General features: G+C 39.8%; 1 pseudogene; it reads right to left on the bottom strand.

Annotated features, from left to right (window-relative positions):
- Nucleotides 1-628: 628 nt before the first annotated feature.
- On the bottom strand, nucleotides 629-1,739 carry LOC118849812 (annotated as a pseudogene).
- Between the last annotated feature and the right edge of the window lie 6,325 nt (nucleotides 1,740-8,064).

Genomic DNA, 8,064 nt, shown 5'->3' with positions numbered 1-8,064 from the left:
CAGATGTTCAAAGACAAAAAAAAATTTTTTTTGTATGCAACTAGAAAACAAGATACCCAGGCAATGGGGCATAGAAATTTATCTTGCCCTACAGGAAAGGAAGGGAAAAGGGGATGGGAGGGGAGTGGGGTGACAGAAGGGAGGGCTGACTGGGGAACAGGGCAACCAGAATATATGCCATCTTGGAGTGGGGGGGAGGGTAGAAATGGGGAGAAAATTTGTAATTCAAACTCTTGTGAAAGTCAATGCTGAGAACTAAATATATTAAAAAAAAGAACTTTAATAAAAAAAATACACCTCAGTTCCCAATGATTCACATTTAACTGTAAAGTCTTTAGTCTTTCATTCAAAAATATTATTTCTGACTAAAAAAATGCCTTCAAAGTCCTAATAATACTTCAATAATACTGAAGAAGAATAAAATCAGGAAAAAAGAACATGTTTTAAAAGTACTATGCAATTGGTTTGAGAAGTCTCCTACCATGTATGTGAGCTATTGTCAAACCCAAGAGCCAACTACCATCCTTTAGTCCAAATAATGCACAAGCTACAAGGTTTATAACATGGTAAACTAATTTCAGAATCTCTCTTTCACATTCCCTGGGGACTCAGTAACCATTACTTCTGGTTAATTGGCATGAACAGCTCTGGACTCAGAGGTGTAGAAATTGAACATAGTTGTCACCATTTCAGGAAGATCGTAGTAGTGTTTCCATCCCCAATCCTTCCATGCATTGCTGTCATCAAAATTCATTGGTCAAGTATCAGCTATGGCCTGGCAAACTGTGTCTACATTGTATGTGATCTGGAACTCAGGTACATGCTTGACAATTTCTTGTGCCAGCTCTTCAGGGGTAAAACTCATGACACTGCTGTTGTAAGTTCTCTTGGGGAGAGAATCTGCAGAAGCTTCCATGGTTTCCTGTGTAGCTCTAAGGCAATAATCAATGTACACCATGGGAAGCCGAGTGTCTGGTCTCAGGTAACACTGAAACCTGCTGCTTTTTATAGCATCATGGAAAATCTGAACTGCATAATCAGTTGTTCCTCTGCCAGGCTGGGAGTCAACAGAAATGATTCCAGGATACCTCAGGCAGCGGAAGTCTAAACCATAATGATAATGATAATATTCTCCTATGAGCTCTGCATGAACCTTGGACACTCCATAGATGGTTCTAGGTCTCTGAACACAGAGATCAGGGGTTGGGTTCCAAGGGGAGCAAGGTCCAAAAGCACCAATAGTGCTAGGCACAAAGAGTTGCAGACTGTGTTCTGTTGCAATGTCCGGAATGTTATGCAAACCAGTAATATTTACATTTCTTGCCAATGGTACATTTGTTTCTCCAACAGCAGGGCACTATAGTGAATGAATCATTGATTTGATTGTTTACCACCATTTCCCGAAGGTTCTTATAATCCAAGATATCAGAATAAATAAATGGCCAACTGTAGAAAACATGATCAGAAGGTTTCCTAATGTCAGACAAGATCACATTGTCCTTTCCAAACCGTTTCCTCAAAAGTTTAGCAAGACCGACTCCAAGTTGTCCAAGACCCCCTGTAATTAGTACTCGTGGATGCTCTGTGTCAGAAACTGATGCAGAATGAAAGCTGACATCAGATGGAACTTGGCCAGCTGAAATATTGAGAAACTTAACAGGAACAATGGGAGTCGGACACCTGCAAGCAGATCTTGGTAGTACCTGGCGGAAAACTTGATTCAGCACCTGAAATGGCATTTTTCTCTTTGAAGTATCCCTTCTCAAAGTCAGTCCCTTTCAACACTGCAGCCACTTCCCCTGCCAGATGCTCTAGAATTTGGATTCGCTCGGTCCTCCGAGTTCTCTACACCACCTCCTCCCCAGCCAGGAGGTCTAGCCTGAGGATTTGGATGTGAGGACCGCTAGCTCCGCGACTGCATTAGAGTAGACACAGTGCAGCCTTCTTGCCATCTTTATGTGAGATAATTTACTCCATTCTGCCTCTCCCTTTCTCTTTCTCCCAATATATTCCTCTCTCATCCCTTAATTTTATCTTATTTTTTTAGATATCATCCCTTCATATTCAACTCACCTTCTGCCTTCTGTCTCTACATATGTATATTTCCTCAATTCCCCTAATACTGAGAAAGGTCTCATGATTTACAAATATCATCTTTTCATGTAGGAGTATGAACAAAATGATTCAACTTTAGTAAGTCCCTTATGATTTCTCTTTCCTATTTATCTTTTCATGCTTCTCTTGATTCTTGTATATGAAAGCCAAATTTCCTATTCAGATCTGGTCTTTTCATTGAGAATACTTGAAAGTCCTCTATTTTATTGAAAGTCCATATGTTGCCCTGAAGTATTAAGTATTATACTCAGTTTTGCTGGGTAGGTAATTCTTGTTTTTAATCCTAGCTCCTTTGACCTCCAGAATATCATATTTCAGGCCTTTTGATCTTGAAACTCCTAGATCTTGTGTTATCCTGATTGTGTTTCCACAATACCCAAATTGTTTCTTTCTGGCTGCTTGCAAAATTTTCTCCTTGACCTGGGAACTCTGGAATTTGGCTACAATATTCCTAGGAGTTAACTTTTTGGGGATGTTTTTTCAAGACGTGGTCTGTGGATTCTTTTCATTTCTATTTTATCTCTGGTTCTAGAAGATCAGGGCAATTTTCCTTGCTAATTTCTTGTAAGATGATGTCTAAGCTCATTTTTGGATCATGGCTTTCAGGCAGTCCAATAATTTTTAAATGATCTCTCCTGGATCTATTTTCCAGGTCAGTGGTTTTTCCAATGAGAGATCTCACATTGTCTTCCACTTTTTCATTCCTTTGGTTCTGTTTTATAATATCTTGATTTCTCATAAAGTGAGTAACTGCTACTTGCTCCAATCTAATTTTTAAGGTGGTATTTCTGCAGTGGTCTTTTGGACCTCCTTTTCCATTTGGCCAATTCTGCCTTTTAAGGCATTCTTCTCCTCATTGGTTTTTTGGAACTCTTTTGCCATTTGAGTTAGTCTATTTTTTAAGGTGTTATTTTCTTCAATATTTTGGGGTCTCTTTTAGCAAGCTATTGACTTGTTTTTCACAATTTTCTTGCATCACTCTCATTTCCCTTTCCATTTTTTCCTCTACCTCTCTTAGTTGCTTTTCCAAATCCTTTCTGAGCTTTTCCATGGCCAGCAACCAATTCATATTTTATTTGGAGGCTTTTGATGTAGGCGCTTTGACTTTGTTAACTTCTTCTGGCTTTATGTTTTGATCTTCTTTGTCACTAAAAAAAAGATTCTACAGTCTGAGTCATTTTATGCTGCTTGCTCATATTCCCAGTCAACTACTTGACCCTTGAGCTTTTTGTCAGGGTATGACTGCTTTCAGAGTGGAGAGTGCTTTTTCCTAAGTTTCAAGGGCCTTGTACTGCTGTTTTCAGAGCTATTTCTATTCTAAGGTGGTATGATACTCCTCTCTTGGTCTGTGCTCTGGGCTATGAGTGCCAGCACTCCTTTCTGCTGTGCAGCTACCAGGATGACTCTCTCTCCACAGTCACCACAATCTCTGCCATGCCAGCACTCCTCCTCCCCCAAGAACTGCCAAACAGGACCATAGCCCAGATCCAAGCAAGACAAAGCAAGAGAACCCTGCCTCTGCACCAGCAAAGCACTCCCTGCACTCCTGCTCTGATCCACCATTTGATTCCTCCCACCTTGTGGACCAGGGACACCTGAAGGGACTGGAGCTGGAACTCTGGAAACAGCCACCAGAGCTTCCTGCTGCTGCAGCCCTCTGTCCCCAGGGCTGGGGCCAGACCATGCTCTTCTCTCACCCAGATCCAGCAGTTTTCCCACTGACCTGCTCTGTTGTCTTTGTCATTTGTTGGTTGAGAAGTCTGGTAACTGCCACAGCTCAGTGATTCATGACCACGAGGCCTGCTCTACCTGATCTACTTGGCACCTGGTCTGTTCTGGCATGGCCCATGGTGGGCTGTGCTTAGCTTCCAGTACAGTGTGATAGACCCTTCCCAGAGACCATCCAGGTCGTCCTGGACTGGAGACTTGCTTCTCTCTGTTATTTCATGGGTTCTGTAGCTCTAGAATTTGTTTAGAGCCATTTTTACAGGTGTTTGGAGAGATTTGAGGGAGAGCTTAAGCAAGTCCCTGTTTTCCAGAAGCCATCTTGTCTCCACCCCCAGACTGATGCATTTCTGTGCTGTTTATAGGTTGATATCCCTCTGACTCATGGGGAGTTCCACTCATTTTTCATATACTTTGATCTCAGCTTCAGTTATTTTTTAATTTAAATATTCTATTGCTTCTTTAATTCTTCCCCTATGGGGAGAAAACTTGTACAACAGGAAACTTGATTAATTTTATTTTTCTGAAGTTAATGCCATTGGATTGTCATCACCACCCCCAAAAAAAGAAATAATTTTCTATTAGGCATGAACCCAGAAAAGATTTGAGGAGAGCCATAAATTGCATAAATTTGGGCCGGAGCCATTCAAATTGATTTAACAGACACTTAAGTACTTTTTCTGTGTGAGGGACTCTTTTAGGTGCTGAACACACAAAGACAAAAATGAAAAAGTACCTAACCTAAAACAGCTCAAATTCTGCTAGAGTATGCAGCATGCAAAGAGAAGTGTAAACAAGGTAAATTGAAAGAGGAGACAATAGTAAGATCCAAAAAATTCAGAGAAAATTTCACACAGAAAATGGCATATTGAAAGAAGACAAGGATTATGTAAGATGAAAATGGAGCAGAGGTGCGTTCTGGGTATGGAGAGTGACTTGTACAAAAGTAGAAAATGGAATGTTGGATTCAGGGAGCAGGTAATAGCTCATTTTGCCTAAAATGAAGAAAATGTGAAGTATAATGGTCATTCATTTCTTCAGGAAACCATATTTTGACATAATTAGAACCGTTCGTTACAGCAAATGGAGAAGTTTTGAATTCTATGGGTAAGTTCATTTATTCTGGCAGTATACTTTTCAGGGATGTACACATTGATAATGAGGCTAACACAGGCATTGCCAGAACTAGCTCAGTGCTTAGAGGCTCCAGAGCGAAGTGTGGGAGAGAACTATTAGACTAAACTGAAGTTCTACAAAGCTGTTGTGCTAACTTCATTGTTGCATGCCTGTAGAACCTGGATAGTATAATTGAACCATGCCAAGAAACTGAATTGCTTCCATTTGTGTTGTCTTAGGAAGATTCTGAAGATCACCTGGTAGGACAAGTTACCAGGCACTAATGTCATTTTTCAAGCTAAACTACCAAGCATTCAAACTCTTCTGCAGAGAGCACAACTCAATGGGCTGACTACTTAGTTTAAATACCAAATGCGTATTTGTTTAAGAGACTATTTTACAGAGAACTCACATGGTGGTCAGAAGAAATGATACAAGGACACTTTCAAGGTCTTTCTGAAGAACTTTGGAATTGATTGTGTGACATGAGAGATGCTGGCAAAGGACCACCCAGAATGTTGTGCCTGCATCGAAGAAGGCACTGGGCTTTATGAGCAAAGCAGAATGGCAGTAGCTCAAAAGAAATATGAGATGTTCAAATTTAGAAATATCTCCATTCCAAAAGTTCATATGGACTTCTTGTGCCTGAACTGTGGTAGAGAATTCCCAGCTTGTATTGGTCTAATCAGCCACAGTTGGACACGCTGTAACTTGACTCCAACAATGCAACAACTAGAATTACTAGAAAGTTGTAATGTTAATGGAATAGGAAGATCTTCCCTCTCCATTAATAGGCTTGTTCCTTTGAGCTCTGGCCTAACTCACAGTTGTAATACATTCTAAGTCACATAGAGTCCATTAGGGGAGGAACTTGCCTAAGGAGGAGCTTGCTTAGGAGGAGGCTTACTTGTAGGAAGGCTTTCACACCTTTTGGTACTAAGTTAACTAGGCACTGAGTCAGGAGGGCTGTGATGCCTTCTGGCTCTGAGCCCATTAGCCAAAAGGGTATATATACTCTGAGGTGAGATTTTGCTTTGGGGGTTCACTTATGAGAAGGATGTTTTGGTTCCCTGGATGGGACTCTGAGTAGCCATTTGTTAAGAACCCCTTGACTACTCAGATGTTGTTGATGCTGCCCTGATCCAGTGGTGGTTGTGTTACCTTGTTCAGACAGATTCGAGCCCTTTTGAGCTTTGTGCTAATTTCTCTGCTTACATTTTCTCTGCCTGTACTTTCTATGTATTTTCTCCCTGTTCAGGGTGCTGACCTTTCCCCTGAATGAGTGAATGAAATTAAAGTAAGATTGTTGACACTTTTAAAAGTTATCTTTCCTTTAAAGGCAGATCAAAGACCTGTGCTAGCAGGCCATCCTAGGTGTGCCAGGATGCTGGCTGTTACAGAAGTCCAAATGGATAAAATATTATTCATTTACTGAACATATTAACTCAAACTATAATTAGCAACAGGAAACTCATTCCACCAATATGTTAAATACAAAAGTTAATTAGAAGCCTTTCACTTTGGTAGGATATTCTGAATAAATGTTGAGGAAGACTTTGTCTTGAAGCTTTCTGATCATGTAATTCTCAGGTGCTTGTCTTTCACTAGGTAAAAATATGGTCTATATTAATGAAGAGATGAAAAAACTATACTAGCCCATAATATATCCTAGCTATGGGGAGATATCACACCATCTAACATTTATTATACAATACCTGAGGAATCATACATCTAACTCTGAAGTTGAAACAGAAAAAAAAAGTTTAAATTTGCATATGCTTTGGAAAAAGGTCAGTGTCTCCATCTCCTTCTTACTCCAAATTTTCTTCCAATTAATTTTTTCTTCAAGTCATCTAGCATTAAGCTGTCTATTTCTAGGAAGAGTAACAAAATCAATAATTCCATATGCTAGCTGATGAAGTTATTTTTAATAAATCCCAATTAGAATTATTAAATTTTCCTTTAGCAGTCTACTGCTAGAAAATGAAGAATGGGTCTAAGTGTAGAATTATCTCTGAGGTTTCAGGAATCTCAAATTCACCATTTTGTAGAGGGAAAAGGAATCCAGATGTCTTGATAAGCTCTTAAAACTTATTTTTACTCCATTGATAGAAAAATCAAATAAGACATATGCCGAGATAGATCCTCTAAGATCATAACAAATTGACTAAACTTAAATGATCTTTGGATAAAGTCCCCAAGCAACCTGCAAAAGTCTGGTTCAATTTCCTAATAAGCCTTGGAAGACTGGAAAATTCCTAAAAGTCTAAATTAGCAAGGGTGTTAACAGTTGGGAAAGGTTAGGAAGTCTGAACTGAATCTCCTAGTGTTTGGCTAAGACAAGAAGGAAAAATTATGGGGGAAGAGAGAATAAGAGACAGTCTTCATTGTTGCCTCAGTTCTGATGTACCATCTTTGTTACATATATGGATATTCACAGGTAGATGTGGCTTGAAAATAGATGAGTAATTTAGGAAATGTAGTAATCCCTCTAATCAAACTTTCTGGCAGCAAGCCTGGCTATATTTGCCTCTCAGTGGGTATTGAGGTATCACTCTAATAATATTTGCTGAGGCCCCCATTCCAGTTTGTGCCACCCCATAGTTCATTTCCACTTCTTAACATCCAAGTTATATTTAATGAATTAACACCAAGAGAAAGAAATTGAAAATAAATGAGAGAGTGGAGATGACAGAGGGGGCAATCTGTTGGAGGAGTTGAGATAGAAGGAGATCACTTGAATAAGTAAAGGAATTAGCCTTAGAAGAGTGCAAGGTCACTTCATCACGTGAGACAGGGGTGAAGGAGGAGAGAGTGGCAGAAGGCACCTGAGAGATAGAAGATGAGGAAAAGGAGAAAAAAAGTTCATAACGAATGACTTCAGTTTTGTTTTCTGTAAAATATGAGGCACAGTTCTCAGCTGAGAGTGTAGAGGGGAGGAAAAGCCATAAAAAGTTTGAGAAGGCATGAAAAAGTTTGGAAGAGCCACTGTGGAAAGAGAGAGAGAATAAGCTGATAAGGGAGGTATAGTAGGATTACCCATGAGCAGTGAGGGCTCTGTTGAGGTATAAAAATTTGTAGTGAACCCAGTCATAATGGTTGTGTGAT

The sequence above is a fragment of the Trichosurus vulpecula genome, chromosome 5 (genome assembly GCF_011100635.1).
Source record: "Trichosurus vulpecula isolate mTriVul1 chromosome 5, mTriVul1.pri, whole genome shotgun sequence".
Classification (NCBI taxonomy): Eukaryota; Metazoa; Chordata; class Mammalia; order Diprotodontia; family Phalangeridae; genus Trichosurus; species Trichosurus vulpecula.
The sequence above is the reverse complement of the archived record's forward strand: the minus strand, read 5'-3'. Positions and strand labels throughout refer to the sequence as shown.